Raw genomic sequence first — 20350 nt, 5'->3', positions numbered from 1 at the left:
CCCTAGAAATCTGAAGCATAGTTGAGGCTATGGGAGGGAAAATGGGAAGGGGAAGAACCAAAGGACTATAATAGAGAAACTAGTGGTGAGCATATTATAGCAACATACTTTTGAAGGAGGTATGTACTTACACCCCTAAAATAGTGTTGTAAACCAAATTTACCTCAATTAAACAAACAAAAGAAACAAGGCTTAGGCTTCAGTACCCACATAAACTTCTAAACATGTATACAAAATGGGAATTTGTCAAATGTATATACTATGAGGATCCAAATCTTCACTGCACCTCAGCTGGATATGCTAATATAAGTGTATTTCTTAACTTGTTTATTTAGAGCTTACTGTAGGGTTCACACTAGTTTATAAACTTCAGATATATTAACTAATCTTTAAAATAACTCAATGAATAGGTGTTATTATTATCCTTATTATTACATGTATGGAAATTGTAGGAGAGTTAAAAATATGTCTCTCAGCTAATAAACAGTCTTTGGGAAGCCATACACAGTATTAAACCGGAAACTTGATCAGCAGAATTAAAAGTCTGGAAATTTGAACTCCAGTTGTGTCAGAATTTACAGATGCATGATATTGTGCACAAATATTATTTGCTGAACATAGTAAATTAAGTTTCATTTTTAAAAAACTGAAAAAATGAAAGTGATACCCCAGATTTACTTCTCTAAGTATGTCTGAACATCAAAGAAGATACTACGAAATATAAACAAAATGCTGTACTGTATTAAACTATTAAGCATATCACAATTATGGATACTGAAGTAAGCCTACTAGAAAACCATTAAGATTCATGGCACAGAAGACTGTTGTATCCCTAATGTAGTGAAATAATTTTAAATTGTGAATTTACAATGAAAGTAACATTTTGGCTATATAGTAGATTTATATATTACATCCAATTAAAAACTCTAATTTGGGGGCCTACCTGGTGGCACAAAGGGTTAAGTCACAACACTATCAAGCTATCTGCAGCCACTGCAGTCTGAGTTGAATGCATGGCCTGGAAGGTGACCCACATGGTGTTGCAATTAAGATTGAAGTTTTATAAAGTTGACATATATATAGACACATCTATATGCAAATATAGATATACATACACACACACTTTGAGGCTTATATGTTGTTTTTTAAAAAGATTTATTTTTATTTATGCATTCAAGAACTAGAGTGTAGGCCAAGGTGCTGGGAGTAAGAGGATTCACCAGACACAGAGTGGGAAGCAGAAGAGGCAGGTCTACTGAAATAGACTGCTGAGGGGAGCAGCAAGCAAGACAGGAGAGGTCTGTGGTTCGACAGGAGAAGTCTTCGGTTCCACAGGAGAAGTCTGTGGTTCCATGTGGATCACCTCCCTGGCCAAAATCTAACTCATGCTGCAGTGGCTTATATGTTATGTGAACTATTGTTCAGATCACCTCAGAGACAATAATCATAAATTTCCTTAAGCAAATTGATATATAACTAAATAATACATCCTAATTTTGGATATACATCCTAATTTTGGACAAAGTACACTAGACTTTAGTAAATATAAAGGTTAAATAATAGTAACATGTATAAATGTTCATATTTATTCTTTTCACATACATATTTGTAATACAAGCAGAACAAAATTTTGATGTTTAGATGATGTTTTAAAGAATTACAGTGAAAATTATAGAAATTAAAAAGTTTGAGACCTTGGTACTGGTTCTCTGTATCCTGAAATTCAAATCAATTTATCTTTCACCTGGATTATTATAACACTCTCCTAATGACATCCCTAGTTGCAATGCATTCTTCACCCATCCCTCCTCCAACTCATTTTCTATACTTAAAGCCACAATTATCCTTGCAAAGTAGAAATCAGGTCATGCCTCCTCGTTGAAATACTTCATTAATTCCTCATTATTAGCAAAGTTTGTTAATCACTCCCAATAAAGATGTTGCCCTAGTCAAAAGTATGGTTGCCAAGGATTTGGTATAAATTTTAAATTGACCCAAGTCTTCCGTGTAAGCTAACTGTTCAGTCAGTTTGGATAAAATCACATCCCTATTTACTTAAATATAAGAATAATACCTATAAAATCTTTAGTACCTAAATATCCTAACAAAATATTTGAATAAAATTAAAGCTTGAGGAAGATATGTCATGTTTTCTCTAGGCCTTCTTGTTCCTCCTGGATCATGGCCCTAAACTTATTTGTGGGGTTCTAGAGAAACAGATGACATAATTATGTTTTCGCATCAAATGACTTATGATAACCAAATCAGAACATCTTAAAAAATAAACATTCATTCATTTTAACAAATAAAAACAAAACTGCATACATACTGAGGTTGCAAACTCTTGAGTATTTATAGTTTTAGTTTCAATAAATCCTCATTATTATTTATTATTTGTAAGTTTTGCCCTATTTTATGAGAAGATACTGGATAGAGATACAGTTATAAACAGGACAGAGTGGTTCTGCCCTTATGGAACACATAGTCAAGCTGCAATAAGATACTAACATATCTACAGAAATGGCTAAGATTAAAAAGACTGATTTAAAAAAAAATGGTGGTGCAGGGATTTAAAGACAGAGCTATCAACCTATCAGCCACTGCAGCATGAGTTTATTCCCCAGCCGGCCATCTAGGGCGCTAACCCACATGGCCTATCTCGCCCATTGCTCCCCTGTGCAGTATATTTCTATACATCTGCCTGTTCTGTTCCCCACTCTGTCTCTGGTGAATCCTCTTACCACCCACACCCTGCACCTCTGACCTACACTCCAGTACTTTTATGCTTAAATAAAGAAATCTTTTTTTTTTTTTAATGAATAAATGGGGCCCTCCCTGGTGGCACAGCGGATTAAAGCACAGCGCTAGGAAGCTAAAGCCACTTCAGCCTGAGTTTGATCCCCACCCCGGAGGTGACCATATGGCATGCAGACCTTTCCTGACCTGTCCGCTGCTCCCCTCAGCAGTGTACTTCGTTAGTCAGCCTGTTCTTCTCCCCACTCTTTGGTGCATCTTCTCAATAGCCCTGCACTTCTGGCCTGTACCCCAGTTCTGTATTCATAAATAAATCTTTTTTAAAAAATGAATAAATGGTGGTAGTGATGAGGAGAAACAGAAACACCCATAGAAATACATATACATATGCATGAAATCATGTGTAAGATTTATAGCAGCATTACATATAACACACTAAACTAAAAATAATGCAAATATCCAACAATAGTAGAATAGCTATATATAAATGTTGGCATATTTCTGCAACAGAAAACTACACAACAATAAAAAAGAATGAATTGGTGCTATGTAAATTAGAACTGGCTAAACCTCACAGGCAGTTAAATGAAATAAGTCAATCATACATCTGTGTGGTGGCATTTGTTGAAACATTGAAAAACTGACAAAACTAGAATGTCAAAGGTCAAAATAATGGTTGTTTTGAGGCAAAAAAGAGGATAGAGTGGGAGTACAGGGGTAGGGAAACTGAGTTTCTATTTTTTTTTTACCTAAATGGTAATAATTGTGATAATTCATTAAATCGGTTTATGTATATAATTTTATATATGTGACATTTAAACAAAAAGCTTTCCAAACAAGTAGTTAATTTATCTTTTACATTAACTTTCTTACCAACCATCTTTTGACATATGGTCCACAGAGGATGATTTAATTTGAAAACTAAAGGATAAAGCTCAACACCCTCCATTTCCTTATCTATAAATTTTGTTGTTGTCTTAGAAAAAGAGAAAACTTAAGGCAAAAACATGTATTAGCCCTTAGTATTGATTTCACTAACTGAAAGAGTTTTTCTCTTTACTGCTTTCATTTCCTTTACTAGTGTGTATGTGTGTACATGTACAGATATACACAAACATACATGTATACACATGTATGTGTGTGTGTTTGTGTGTGTGTGTGTGTACTACACTAAGCCTACTACCAAAGCACCAATAGCTCCCCACCATAGTCTACCTTAGTCAGTTAGGCCCCCTCCTTTTTAATTCCCCACTGCCAACCCTTCCTCTCTGGTAACCACAGTTGTGTATATAGATTTGTAATGGTTTGTTTTTGTTTATACCTTCACTTCATTTCTTTATATTCCACATATGAATTAAATCACACAGTATTCATCTTTCTCACTCTGACTTATTTCATTTAACATAATTTCCTCCACTTAGTTCCATCTATGTTGTTGCAGGTGGCAAGATTTCACTGTTCATAGCCAACTAGTATTGGTGTGTGTATGAGTGTGTGAATGAGTGTGTGAGTGTGTATGTGTGTCTGTGTGTGTGTGACAGACATCTTAATCCACTCAATGGGTACTGGGTATTTAGCTTGTTTCCACAGCTTAGCTGTATAAATAGGAACATCATAATTTTTATAATCAAGACAGTCTTACCTCCCTTTTGGAGATTTCTGATGTACTTTCACTTTTTCTTGAGTTTGATATTTCACTCACTCTAACTTCCTCTTCCTGTAGCTTGATAAAACTTATGCTTGACTTTCTCTTCAAGTAATTTTGTTTTGTCGAAGCTATCTTAATAAAGGCTTACTGAGTTCTTATTTTTCTATGAGCATGAAATTATTCATAGTTTCTTTTTAGTATACACCACAACAAGAATATGTTTAACTGCCTGTAAATTGCTTTCTTAGTATTTAACATCACCTAGCCTTTTCATCAGAGATATGTTCCTGTTTTGTTGGCTATTCCCTTCAAATGAATTCTTACCTTCTGAAGCTTCTGCTGATCGTATGACACCTTTTTAAGAATTTCTTGTTTTTTTTTTCCCCCCATTCAATTTGTTTATCCTTCACATAACTTGATGTTTACTTACTGGGTTTTTCTAATATTGTTAAAAAATAACTTGTCGGGGCCTCCCTCATGGTGAAAGGGTTAAGTCTCAGCACTCTGAAGCTATCTCCAGATCTTTCCTGCCTCCCTGCTGTTCCCCTCAGCAGTGTATTTCAGTATATCTGTCTGTTCTACTCCCCACTCTGTCTCTGGTAAATCCTTTCACCCCCTTCCAACAGCCCCACACTTCTGGCCTACACCTCAGTACTTATATGCATAAATAAATATATCTTTAAAAGAAAAAAGAAAAAGAGAGCTCTCCTGGTGGAGCAACGGGTTAAAGTACCACATTATGAAGCTCTCCAAAGCCACTGCAGCAGGAGTTTAATTCCAGGCCAGGGAGCTGACCCTCATGGCATGGCTGACCTCTCTTGACCCGCCCACTACTCCCTTCAGCAGTGTATTTCAGTAGATCTGCCTGTTCTGTTCCCCACTGTCTCTGAATCCTCTCATCTACCACACCTCTGTCCTGTACCCCGGTTCTGTAAGCATAAATAAATCTTTTTTAAAAAGAAGCCCTAGCTAGAACCACCAAGCAAAAGAAAGGAGTAAAAGAAATAAAGGCCCTCCCTGGTGGCACAAAGGGTTAGGACGCAGCACTGAAAGCAAGCAGCAGCCCCTTCAGTGTGAGTTCGATCCCCACTCTAAAGGCGATCCACATGGTACCATGCAGACCTCTTCTGACCCACCGGCTACTCCCCTCAGCAGTGTACTTCATTGATCTCCCTGTTCAGCTCCCCACTTTGTATCTGGTGAATCCTCTCAGCACCCCTGCATCTCTGGCCTGTACCCCAGTTCTGCATGAATGAATAAATCTTTAAAAAATAAATAAAAGAAATCCAGATTGGGAAAAAATAAGGAAAACTATCACTATTTGAAGATGACATGATAATATATATATATGTGGTACTCTAAAAGAGTCCACTAAAAAAGAACTATTAGAAAAAAACAAAGGTGAACAATAAAATGGCAGGCTACAAAATCAATATACAAAAATAAGTTACATTCCTATATGCAGAAAATGAACTTAAGGGAAAAAAAAGTCAAGGAAACTATCCATTTATAGTCACATAAAAGAGAATTAAGTACCTAGGAGTCAAATAAGAAGAAAGACCTATTCAACAAAAAGTATAAGACTGTTAAAAAAAAAAAAAATGGAGATGTTATGCTTCTGGAGTTCAAATTGTACTATAAAGCATGGTAATCAAAACAATATGGTATTGGAATAAAAACATGCATGCAGATCATCAGTGGAATAGAAATAACATCCCAGAAATAAACTCTCATTACACAGTTAATCTAAGACAAAGGAATCAATAGAGAAAGGAAAGTCTCTTCAACAAATGGTGCTGGGAAAACTGGACAGCCACATGCAGAATGATGAAATGAAGCCTCTATATAACATCATACACAAAAATTGATTCAAAATAGATAAAATATTTGGATATAAGACTATAAATCATAAGTTCATAAAGAGCACCTAGGCAAAACACTACACAGCATTGATTCCAGGGATGTCTTTGGGATTGGACTATGTAGGCAGCAAACCAAATAAAAAACAAACACGTGAAACCACATAAAACCAAAAATCTGCTGCACAATGAAAGAAACTATCATTAAAACAAAAAGTTGGAGGAAAATTTTGCCTATTATACATCTGACAAGGAAACAATATCCAAAATCCACAAAGAACTCATACAACTCAACAACAAACAAAAAAATGGACAGAAGAAGTAGATACTTCTCTAAATAAGAAAACAGATGGCCAACAAGCACCTAAAAATATATACAGCATCACTGTTGTCAAGGAAATGCAAATCAAAACCACAATGAGATACCACCTCACACCTATGAGGATAATCTGTATCAATAAGAACAGAAACATCAAGTGTTGATGAGGGTGCAGAGAAAAAGTAACCATAGTATACTCCTGGTGAGAATGTAAACTGGGCCAGCCTGTATTGGAAACAGTATGAAGTCTCCAAAATGTTAAAAATAGACCTATCATGTGATCCAGCAATCCCTCTTTGAAACATCTACTCCAAGAATACAAAAACATTAATTTAAAGGGATGTATATGCACTCTAGTCCATTGCAGCACTATTTACAACAGCAAAGATTTGGAAACAACCTAAGTATTCAACAATGAATGAATGAATAAAAAGATGTCATGTCCTGTTTATAAACAGTGGAATACTTTCTAATTAGTTAAAAAAAAAAAAAAGAAACATTTCCCAATTTCAGCATCATGGATGAAATGGAGATTATATTAAGAGAAATAAGTTTGAAAAAGAAAGACAAATACTGTATGAATTCACTCATATGCAGAATATAAAATAAACAAAGTAAAAGAATAGACAATACCAATTAAAAACCCTAGCAATCTGACTGCAGAACAAAAGCAACCAGAGGTCAAGGATGGGAAGTTTAGAGCATGCAGGGAAAGGACTCAATGGGCTATGGTGGAACTTTATTGGTGTTTGGTGGTGGATGTGCTGTGATAAATTATATTTGCATAGGTGTGAACCAATACCCTAAAACATATACAATGTTGTGAATCAATGTTACCTCAATAAAAATTTAAAAATGAAATTCCCTAGGCACTGATGATCCTGTTTCTAAGCTCCACAAGCAAGATACTTTCGAACAGGGATTCTCAAAATTTATTCCAGAAATGGGTAAAATTAAAAGTACTTTCATTAACACTTCATTTGCCTTTTTCTCTCTCATTCCCTCTCAATCGCAAGTGGAGTTTTCTGAGGTTAGAATTAGGAGTGATTTTATCACTACTCTGAAAGCTAATAGATGGGTATTCCTGTTTTATTGTATTCAAAATCCTTATTTTACACTCTAATATGGTAAGTACTGATGGATATACCCACAAAGAGAATTTTTAAGAAGCCAAAAGTTTGAGAGAACATATCATAAGTCTAAATTTCCTTTAACTCTTGATTCTTGCTCTGCTCCTTTGGCAATAAGCCCCAGCTCAAACGGCCCTTTCTTTTCTGGAAGAAAGGGAAGAGCTTGACCAAGATGAGAAGCCATGCTCCTGCTGCCTTGTAGTGTCCCCAACACTGGCCAAAGTTCAACAGCCAAGAAGCTGTCTGTCTGGAGATAAAGGGGGCTAAGGGGAAGGGCCTTCCATGTGCCTGTGGCAGGCTCAGTGAGTTGTTTGTCCCTTTCTAGTTGAGAAAGCTCTACTTGCACCTTCTCTATTTACATACTCCTCCAAGGGTCCTAATGGCTCATTTGCTTTCATCTCCCCTTGTCCTGGAACACCAGGCTTTTGGGGTATGTGCCAATCTCATTCATGGACATTAAAAAGAGCCTCATGGAATCAAGAAAATACATCAGTTTTACTAAAATGGAAATAAGGAGACAACCTGTTTACTACAGGGTTTCTGCAGTAATACCAAATATGTGGTCCTAAAAAAAATCCAGAGTAGTTGTGGATTGGATTCCCGCAAACTTAAAACTTTGTATTCAGGATACTTTATATCCAAGATGCCCTGTATCCATGGCACTGAGAAATCTCAATTTTTATGATCCACTGAATAGTATTCCATTGTGTATATATACCACATCTTCTTGTTCCATTCATCTGCTTGGAAGCTTTTAGGTTGTTTATTTACATTATAAACAGCATTGTATTAAACAGCTGTGCCGGTTTCCCTTCAAATTAGTGTTTTGTGTTATTTGGATATATAGTACCAGTAGAATTGCTGAGTAGTAAGGCAGAACCATTTTTAGTGTTCTCAGCAATCAAAAAAGATAAACTCATGTCATTTGAAACAATATGGATGGCGTAGAAGCGATTATACTAAGCAAGCGGGGGAGTCAAAAGGAGAAAGTTAAATTTGGATGGTTTCACTTATATGTGGAATACAGAAAAAATAAAGGGTGAGATAAAGATAAGTCATGAAAGTTGACCATAGTTCTGAGACTTCCAGGAGGGGATGGTCAGGAAGGAGTCGGGGAGGAGTGCAAGACATGAGAGGGAAGACAGCCCCTCAGTGGACTATTTCTAAATTTACCAAAAGTGAGAGGTGGTAGGGTGGGAGCAAAGTGGAGAAAGGCAATCCAGTGGAGGATTACTGGGGCTTTGATGGTGGTTGTGGAGAAATATTAATTACACTGTAGATATGTAAACCTATCCCCCTAAGATATACACTGATATAAATTAACATTACCTCAGTAAGTATAACTTTAAGTGAATGAATGAGTGAATGAATAAATCAAACTCTAGAGTATGCAGCTGCCCCCCACAGTGGATCTCTTTCAAGTCTTACACAACTTCTATTCCTCCTTAGGAAATAGGGGATTAGAGACTATTCTCATCAAAAACAAAAACGTATCTGGGGATAGCATTCTTCATCAAAGTTTATCAACAAACTGAGATAGAGTGGGGAGCAGAACAGGCAGGTTGATGAAGTAAGATTTTTTTAATAAGGCTTTTACTCTCTTTAATTGATCCAAACATTAATATGCAAAGGGAAGTTCCATTTGAACCCAGAATATTTACTGTTTTACTGGCATCATCCTAATTCTTGCTAAAAAATATGCCACCGGGCCCTCCCTGGTGGCGCAGCGGGTTAAAGCACAGCACTGAGAATCTAAAAAGCCACTTCCTCATGAGTTCGATCCCGCCTGCCCCGGAGGAGACCACATGGCGAGCCAGACCTCTCCTGACCCGCCCGCTGCTCCCCTCAGCAGTGTACTTCGTCAATCTGCCTGTTCTGCTCCCCACTCTGTCTCTGGTGAATCCTCTCACCCTCCGCATCTCTGGCCTGTACCCCAGTTCTGTATTCATAAATAAATAAATCTTTAAAAAAAAATAAAAATAAAAAAAAAATATATGCCACCGTTATAGCAGACACTTCAATTCATTTTTTTCTGAGCCCTTCATGTTTGCCAGATCTTTTGCCAATTATTCTTCATGTCTTACTTCATTTAAGTTAAGCTGCTACTAGTTTTTCATGGTCATGTGTGAACTAAATTTTGAGTTCTTTTTTTTTTTTTTTTCAGTAAAGAGCAGATTTATTTAAAATGGGACAGAAAAGGAAAGGACACTTGCATAGGCACAAGCAGGCAGGAAAAGCTGCCCAATTTTGAGTTCTTCTAAGTTTGAAAATAAGTTTTTTCAGAGACTGTCACCACTGAGAATACAAAGTCAGCCTGTTTCTCAATCCACCCTACTCAATGTTATCCCCAGATAAGGTTTTTGTTTATGATGAGATTAGTCCCTAATGCCTTTAAGTATGTAAGGAAAAAACAGGAGTTGTGGAGTCTAAGACTTGGAAAGATCCACTTAGAGTTTGTTTCGTTCATTCATTCATTCACTAAGGATAACAATGTTATCTGGATGAAGTCAGTTTTTCACATGATTAGACTTGTGGAGGATTTCATGTTAGTGAGTCTCTCAGCCATTACATCTACCCTTACAAGTCAGATATAGATTCCATACAGCAAAGCAGAAAATCTATTATTTTCCCCTTGCCCATCTAATTAACAAGAGCAAACAAACAACAAAATAAACAGATGTAAACTCTAGGTAAACTCATTGCTGATTAACTAAGTAAATAGATATTCCTTAAGCCATGAACTGATTACCGTTGTGTACAAGGTGATTATGGCTTTGCTGCACAAAGTGTCTTGGTGATGTTACTAAACAGGTCAAAGATCCTACCTCTGATAAGACCATTTCTGCTGACCTAATTTCATTAGCTATACTTAAAATAAGAGGATTAATTATCTATCTCCTGTTCTTATTAGTCTTCTGGATACCCTGGGTATCAAGGGTAATTTTACACTGGGTAATTCTTTGTCAGTCCCATTTTTTGTATAAAAAAGACATATCCATGTTTGATACTATTTCAATATCATTTTTGTTTTTAAACCTAGACTTAACATTTAAAATAGTATAAGAAATCAATGCAGTATATAGCTTAAACTTACACAGTATTACATGTCAACTATATCTCAATTTTTTTAAAAAAAGAAAAAGGTGGCCCTCCCTGGTGGCGCAGCAGGTTAAAGCACTGCACTAAGAGGCTTAAGCCACTTCTGCATGAGTTCAATCCCCCACCTACCCTGGAGGAGAGCCACATGGCACAGCAGACTTCTCCTGGCCCGCCCGCTGCTCCCCTCAGCAGCGTACTTCGTCAATCTGCCTGTTCTGCTCCCCATTCTGTCCCTGGTGAATCCTCTCACCCTCCGCATCTCTGGCCTGTACCCAAGTTCTGTATGAATAAATAAATAAGCCTTTAAAAAAAAAAAAGAAAGAAAAAGAAAAAGGTGAAGATGACACTTTTTAGATGCTCTTTTTAGTAGATTCTTTTGGAGAGGAGCTAATTCCTAGTTACCCTTGTGACCAGATAGCAACTGCACTAACACTCAAGTAAAAAGAACTGCAATTTATCAAAGGGTGTAGATTATGGTTCCTGATCATGTACAATGAAATTTGAAGCACAACTGAATTTTCCCCCAGTGTTTAAATTGCCATTATGAAATTCACATACATAAACATCTCAGAGGGAGACTTAAACTTTGAGAAGAAACATATACATTTCTGAGAAGTCTGAGAATTTAAAGAATGTGGAGGAACTTGAGGTATTTTCATTACTGTATTTGATAGGTTATTTAAATACACATACATACTTTACCATAGCTAACTGGGTAATGGCGCCCATCAACCCAATTGTGTAATAGAGATAGATCATGAGACCTAAGGAGAAAGAGAAATGGACAAGTCTACTTACTAATATAAAAGAAAAAAATTACAGTAAAAGTACCATTCTTCAAGTAAATTAGACAAAAAAAATTCTGAATTTTAGAAATAAAATATAACTTACAAAAAAATATCATACAGGGGCCATTCCTGGTGGCACAATAGGTTAAAGCTCAGCACTATGAAGCTATACACAACAGCTTCAACATGAATTTGATTCCCAGCCAGGGGGATGACACACATGGCATGGCAGACCTCTCGTGTCCCACCAGCTGCTCCCCTCAGCAGTGTACTTCATCAACCTGCCTGTTCTGCTCCCCACTCTATCTCAGGTGAATCATCTCACCGCCCTCCACCTCAGGTCTATACCTCAATTCTGTGTGCATAAATAAGTAAATCTTTTTTAAAAATTGTTGTAAAAGTCGGGCCCTCCCTGGTGGCGCAGCGGGTTAAAGCACAGCACTAAGAAGCTAAAGCCACTTCCGCATGAGTTCGATTCCCGCCTGCCCCGGAGGCGACCACATGGCGTGGCAGACCTCTCCGGACCCGCCCGCTGCTCCCCTCAGCAGTGTACTTCGTCGATCTGCCTGTTCTGCTCCCTGCTCTGTCTCTGGTGAATTCTCTCACCCTCCGCATCTCTGGCCTGTACCCCAGTTCTGTACAAATAAATAAATAAATCTTTAAAAAAAATTGTTGTAAAAGTCATCAGTTTTAAACAACTAACTTCTTTGGTAACAGTAAAAATAAAAACAAGTTTTGATCACATCTCTGACATGCATTAATTTAACTAGTATCTAATTTAGCTGGAAGGAGGTAGGGAGACATTCTTATGGGCATTGGGCCATGTCTTATATACACAGATATGGATAAGTATATTTGTCATGACTGCTGACAAGCAAGCTGAGAATTTCAGCAGGCAAAGACGCAGTAAGTCCTTTTTCAAACAGATAAGTTTTTTGCTTACACAGTCAGCAAAAGTAAGACTGACAAATGTACTAAATTTCTGTGTCCCTTGCTGCATCACAAACCACCAGAACAAAAGAGGTCAGATAACAATGCAACTTGGGTAATGGGAAGCTCTGTTTTTGAGGGTCAATTCCATACTAAGAAGTTTGACTATTTCATGGTAAGCAATTTTACAACATGTAGCTGTAATCTAAAGCATGAGAGAGAGTTTTAAAACAGAAACCCTTTTACCTCACCAGAACCTAAGAGGTAATAAGAACTGTCTTCAGAAAGGAGAAAGGCAAGAATGAGAAATGATGCTAAAATACCTCATGAGCCTCCCATTTGCTCATGTTCTGAGAGGATTACAGGGCATTTGAGCAAACAACAGATCAAGTGATGTGAAACCTTGTCTATGTGGCCTCCATGGACAAATGTAACACCTGCACAGAGCAGTACCTCTACAACTTCACCCCCCAGCATCTTTCATATCACCATTCAAGGACTCATTGTAGAAACAGGACACTCTATCAAATATTCTAACACAGATCCTTTGTATTTGTTTTACACAACATAGAACCTAAATTTAGAGCAGTTGCAATAGACATTGAGAAGGATGAGGCTAAGGGATATCAGAGCAGTGTCCAGAAAGTTGAACTTGTTCTGTTGCCAGGAGGGGAGCTGTTAACTACTGAAGTCAGCAGCTGCTGGACAGTTTCTGAGACTTCTTACATTAATACTCCCTATAGGCTTACGGCAAGTTGAGGATAGTGCTAGCATTTGCATTATATTGGCCAGATGTTCTGCAGACAAAAACTGAGATTCATGGTTCCTCTCTACTTCCTTCTCTCCACAACAGCTAAGCTACCATAACCATGTGCTCAGTATCAATCCCCACAGAAATCATGTAACTGTTTCCCTAGACCTCCTCATTATTTAAACCATATGCCCAAACTTATTGCTAGGTGACTCAGTAGTTTCTTTCTTGTCTACATTGTACCACTTTATAATATTTCTTACCATCTAATATGCTGGACACTTTAGGAGTACTTTAGACTTGTCATATTATATCCATAACTGATCAAATTAAGCAAGTTTAGGTAGGCAACAAAAGAAACAAGTTAAAGTCTTCCATCTCATTTGCTACTCAAAAATTCCAGTAGCCTAGGTCCCCAGGGAGAGACTTGGGAGAGGAAAAAAAGAGCGAAAGAGCTACTTATCAGTCCATTTTATGAGACCAACCACATCTAATACCCTGGACTATGTATCCCTGAGTTCTAAGTTTCCATTGCTACTTAATGGTAGTTAGCAGTTTGGACACATGTACCAGGTTTCCTCTGCTTCAGGTGCTAGGATCACTACAACTTATTTTCAATTCAATCCTGACCTGTGGATGGATTGCCATGCTCTGTGTGGTAGTGTGTCCAGTGGCTATGGTCCCTACCTGGTAAACTCAGCTCAATTCAGCTTACTGATCCACTGACGTTCATCTTCAACGAGTCCTTCCCATAGGTATCCACTTGGGTCACAGCATAGGAGATGGGTCTTATGTAATCTTTTGCCATAATGCTTGACTCCACACAGTCTGTGACTTAATCACTCAATATTCCCATCAGACACCAAGCTGTACTACTACCACATTTGGCTAGTGTTTAATGAATCAATGAAAATATAGCAGGTATTATCTTGGGAGTCAGTTTTAGAATAAGGACCAAAACTCACTACTATGTCCAATGAACAAAGCTCCCTTTTCCATGCAGTCTTAAATAGTTTTCTTCAGAGAAACATAGCAGCAGCATCATTTCTGTAGAGTTCCCACAAAGTTCACTAACAAGACTAACAACATTCAGCATATAGCTGTACTCACAGATAAGATTTATTATTGCAAAAAGATACGAAACAAAGTCAACAAACAAACAACATAGGTTAAAGTCTGTAGGAAACCAGACATAAGCTTCCAAGAGTCCTCTCCCAGTAGAGACACACAATATATGTTTACTTCCCCCTCAACAAGTTGTGGCAATATATGTAAGATGTTGTCTACCAAGGAAGCTCACTAACACACTCAGTGTCCATGGCTTTTATTGGGAAATAGGCAGTCATCATTGCCTAGTATATATACCAAGATTCTAAAGACAGCGAGGTAGCTTCATCTTTAAGTTTCTATATCAATATCTTCTTGATCTGGCCTAAAGCATCCATTTAGGCAGAGCCAGTAGTTGAAGGCAATCTTAAGGCTTTCCAGGGACAAGGCAGTATCATGATTGTTGGAGCACACAGACAAGAAGTACAATCCCGGAGGGTGCACATGGTGCCCATATAAAGAATTTACAACTACTGGAACATTCCAAACAAAATGTGTTATAGTCAAATGTATTATAATATAATGTATTATAGTCAATGTATTAACAGGGCCCCAATATGGGACCTCCTACCCTAGGTTCTTAGGTTAGTCCAAATAATGCAATTCAGTCTTTGGTTTTAGAGAAATTGCATTTGGCATTCAGCTCCAAACTGTTTTGTTTGTCTATGACATCAGTTTAATAGCTTTACAACTATAAATGGCATTTGTATGAGCTAGTATTGGGGTCACCTGGTTCCAATTCATATTCTGATTTGTGCCTAAGTTCAACAACTAGTTTAAATCTAAAGTGCTTACAGCTTAAAAAGACACATAGTGACTTTTCCTTTAAAAAGGTGGCCCTCCCTGGTGGTGCAGCGGGTTAAAGCACAGCATAAAGAAGCTTTAACCACTTCCGCATGAGTTCGATCCCCACCTGCCCCGGAGGTGACCACATGGCGCAGCAGCCTCTCCTGACCCACCCGCTGCTCCCCTCAACAGTGTACTTCATCAATCTGCCTGTTCTGCTCCCCTCTCTGTCACTGGTGTAGCCTCTCACCCTCCACATCTCTGGCCTGTACCCAAGTTCTGTATGAATAAATAAATTAAAAAAAGAAAAAAAGAAAAGTAGTAAAGCTGTCCCTCCCTGGTGGCACAATGGGTTAGGATAGAGCACTGCTAAGCTAGCTGAAGCCACTTCACTGTGAGTTCAATCCCCAGCCCTGAAGGTGATCCACATGGCGCAGCAGACGTCTCCTGTCTTGCTCGTTGCTCCCCGCAGCTGTGTATTTCGTGTATCTGCCTATTCTGCTCCTCACTCTATGTTGGGTGAATCCTTTCACAGCCCCTGACCTCTGGCCTGTACTCCAGTTTTATGTGCATAAATAAATAAATCTTAAAAAAAAAAAAAAAGACAGAGAGAGAAAGAGCAAGGCTTCCAGGAACAGTTTTGAAAAATATGAAGGTCATTAAATGTCCTTCCCCTACTCACCTCTATAGATGCTGGGGCATAGTTTTTTCCTCATCATTACAAAATCAGCTGTTTTCCTATTCAGTAATCCTAATATTTTTTAGTCATCTCACACTGTCACTAAGGCTTTCATCTGGAAAAGTAAGAGGCAGAGAAGCATTTTTGCAGAAAAACAATGTAATCTAATCATATTATATGACACATCATAATCAAATTGAAATCTCAAATTAAAAAAAGTAACTATACACAATTTCCCACCTCTTTTTTCTGATCATCCTTCCAGGGAGCAGTCCAGGAGAAAGCAATCCCTGTCTGAAGACAGATGCATTTAATAATGAAATTACCTTACTAATTACTAAGGTGTATATACCAAGAGAAAGGTGAGGTATGTAGAGTCAGGCTAGCAGACCACCACTGCAAATTGCAACAAATCAGGAAAACCTAACACAATCAACAGCAGTGAGACAGCTCAGCCCAGAATCGATCTGTAAGTAGTGAGGGGAGCGGTCACAGACCCTATAATTGTACTCTTACCCAACTTGCAGCTTTTGCAGGAATCTCAAATTAGGTATACTCAGTCTCTACATCAGAAATATAAAACCAATCAGTAGTTTAAGATGGTCCCATCAGAAATAAGCCCTATTCTGTGTGCATTTGTTTGTAACCCCATGGTTCAGCCAAATTAGCCCACAAGAGAGGTCCTAGTCTGAATTTTCTTTTCTTTTTTTGTTTTTCCTTTTCTGAACTGAGCAATTTTCTCTGATTTTACTTTGGCAGAACCAGTGTTGAGGTTGAAACAGTCCAATGAGAAAATACCAGAGTTCTGCTTAGAACTAGGTTATGCAACTAGGATTAAGATTTAAAAACAAAAACAAAAAACCTGCAAGTGGCTTCTCTTTAACTGCAGCAAAATAAGGAAAGCTATCATAAGACAAGACAGCCATGTTCCAAACCCTACTGACAAGCAAAGCTGTATTATTTTGTCAGGCTTAGAGTACAAATCGACTCACTCAAAAATAGGCACATTAAGCTATAAAACCTTAGTTTTTATGGGTCAGACATCTGATTTTTCAAAAGCTCATTAGCAACCAAATCCACTTTGTATAACTCCAAAAGTGCATTTCTGTATGGAGAATTCCTCTCATGTTGTTTCCTTTTTTCTAGAGTTTTCAATAGGCAAAAATATAACAAATGCCATTTGTTACAGAGAATCATTTTGTTTTTATTTTATTTATTTATTTCTAAAGATTTATTTATTTATTCATACAGAACTGGGGTACAGGCTAGAGATGCAAGGGCAGTGAGAGGATTCACCATAGTCAAGAGTGGGGAGCAGAACAGGCAGATCTACTGAAAAACACTGCTAAGGGGAGCAGCAGGTGAAACAGGAGAGGTCTGCTGCCCATGTGGGTCAACTTGGGGGTAGGGATTGAACTCACACTGAAAAGGCTACAGCCAGCTTCAGTGCTGAGCTGTAACCCACTGTGCCACCAGGGAGGGCCCTATTTTATTTTTAGTTGAGCTTCAACCCAGTTATCAACAGCAAAAGGCAATTATTTATGTCCCTTAGCACTTCCTTTTCACAGTTTTCATGACTGGGATGATCCCTCCAGCATTTATAAACAAAAACTACAAACTTAAAAGACATTTCACATCAAGTTTTATCCTACTTCCCATGGATAGCCTCAAAACATAAAGCTTTTTTTTTTTTAAAGATTTATTTATTTGTACATACAGAACTGGGGTACAGGTCAGAGGCTCAGAGGTGGCGAGAGGATTCACCAGAGACAGTGGGGAGCAGAACAGGCAGAACGACAAAGTACACTGCTGAGGGGAGCAGCTGGCGGGTCAGGAGAGGTCTGCTGCGCCACGTGGTCACCTCCGGGGCAGGCGGGGATCGAACTCATGCGGAAGTGGCTTTAGCTTCTTAGTGCTGTGCTTTAACCCACTGTGCCACCAGGGAGGGCCAAAGCTGTTTTTTTTTTTTGTTTGTTTGTTTGTTTTAAATAAAACCCACCCTTCTCCTTTTAAATGGAAATTTACTAAATTCTCTTCCAGTACTTTTTTAAAGAGCTAAAGTTACAACTACCAAGGAAGATTTCAGCTGGAATGCAGGGTTGGGGTAGGGCAGGTCTTCTACTGGATCAGTGATGGCAACTATTCTGAAGAAATGGCTGACTTCTTTTTGACTTTCATCACTTTGGTTTGCTTTGCTCTAGTTCCAGGATTGTTCTATTATCTTTCCTTCCACTGGGAAGAAATAACAATACAGACATTCAATACTTTTGGCCAATCCAAGCTCACCTTTGGGAGTTTTGGAGCCCCTTCTCCTCCCCCAAAAAAGGTACCACTATGAAACTGTTTCTGGTTCTATTTTAGCCAGCACAAGAAAAAAAAAAATAGTCAAGAAATCCAACAAGCCAACTCTCCTGAAGTTACAGCAATTTTAAAAAATTAATTCTACAGGTTATTCCTACCTCTCCTAAAAGATTTCTGTTTTACACCTTGGATGATACCACAGATAATCAAAGTGTGAAACATTTGTCATCCCTTATTCCTTCCTTCATACTTTCTTCAAACTATACTTTTACCATGTTTTAGCAAGTTAGAGTTAGACTAGTAAATCACACTTCCAACACCAGTTGAGTTTGGGGTCCTCAATGCCATGCCCAAGTTCAACACTTCACACCAGCAAAGCTGGACTAATAACTAAGATTTATTATAAAGTCAAAGGATACAAAATGAAGTCAGCAAACAAACAAAAAGCACAGGGGGTAAAGCTTGGAAGGAATCAAACAAATTTCAAGAGTCCTGTCCCAGAAGACTCATACATGCTTATTTCTCCCAAGAGTAAGATATAACAAAATAGGTAATGTTGCCTACAGAGAAACATATTAAAAAAAAGTCATTGTCGGGCCCTCCCTAGTGGTGCAGCAGGTTAAAGCACAGTAAGATGTTACAAAATCAGCTGTTTTCCTATTCAGTAATCCTAATATTTTTTAGTCATCTCACACTGTCACTAAGGCTTTCATCTGGAAAAGTAAGAGGCAGAGAAGCATTTTTGCAGAAAAACAATGTAATCTAATCATATTATATGACACATCATAATCAAATTGAAATCTCAAATTAAAAAAAGTAACTATACACAATTTCCCACCTCTTTTTTCTGATCATCCTTCCAGGGAGCAGTCCAGGAGAAAGCAATCCCTGTCTGAAGACAGATGCATTTAATAATGAAATTACCTTACTAATTACTAAGGTGTATATACCAAGAGAAAGGTGAGGTATGTAGAGTCAGGCTAGCAGACCACCACTGCAAATTGCAACAAATCAGGAAAACCTAACACAATCAACAGCAGTGAGACAGCTCAGCCCAGAATCGATCTGTAAGTAGTGAGGGGAGCGGTCACAGTCCCTATAATTGTACTCTTACCCAACTTGCAGCTTTTGCAGGAATCTCAAATTAGGTATACTCAGTCTCTACATCAGAAATATAAAACCAATCAGTAGTTTAAGATGGTCCCATCAGAAATAAGCCCTATTCTGTGTGCATTTGTTTGTAACCCCATGGTTCAGCCAAATTAGCCCACAAGAGAGGTCCTAGTCTGAATTTTCTTTTCTTTTTTTGTTTTTCCTTTTCTGAACTGAGCAATTTTCTCTGATTTTACTTTGGCAGAACCAGTGTTGAGGTTGAAACAGTCCAATGAGAAAATACCAGAGTTCTGCTTAGAACTAGGTTATGCAACTAGGATTAAGATTTAAAAACAAAAACAAAAAACCTGCAAGTGGCTTCTCTTTAACTGCAGCAAAATAAGGAAAGCTATCATAAGACAAGACAGCCATGTTCCAAACCCTACTGACAAGCAAAGCTGTATTATTTTGTCAGGCTTAGAGTACAAATCGACTCACTCAAAAATAGGCACATTAAGCTATAAAACCTTAGTTTTTATGGGTCAGACATCTGATTTTTCAAAAGCTCATTAGCAACCAAATCCACTTTGTATAACTCCAAAAGTGCATTTCTGTATGGAGAATTCCTCTCATGTTGTTTCCTTTTTTCTAGAGTTTTCAATAGGCAAAAATATAACAAATGCCATTTGTTACAGAGAATCATTTTGTTTTTATTTTATTTATTTATTTCTAAAGATTTATTTATTTATTCATACAGAACTGGGGTACAGGCTAGAGATGCAAGGGCAGTGAGAGGATTCACCATAGTCAAGAGTGGGGAGCAGAACAGGCAGATCTACTGAAAAACACTGCTAAGGGGAGCAGCAGGTGAAACAGGAGAGGTCTGCTGCCCATGTGGGTCAACTTGGGGGTAGGGATTGAACTCACACTGAAAAGGCTACAGCCAGCTTCAGTGCTGAGCTGTAACCCACTGTGCCACCAGGGAGGGCCCTATTTTATTTTTAGTTGAGCTTCAACCCAGTTATCAACAGCAAAAGGCAATTATTTATGTCCCTTAGCACTTCCTTTTCACAGTTTTCATGACTGGGATGATCCCTCCAGCATTTA

The sequence above is a fragment of the Condylura cristata genome, unplaced genomic scaffold, assembly GCF_000260355.1.
Source record: "Condylura cristata isolate star-nosed mole 26May11 unplaced genomic scaffold, ConCri1.0 scaffold00006, whole genome shotgun sequence".
NCBI classification, from domain to species: Eukaryota; Metazoa; Chordata; class Mammalia; order Eulipotyphla; family Talpidae; genus Condylura; species Condylura cristata.
The sequence above is the reverse complement of the archived record's forward strand: the minus strand, read 5'-3'. Positions refer to the sequence as shown.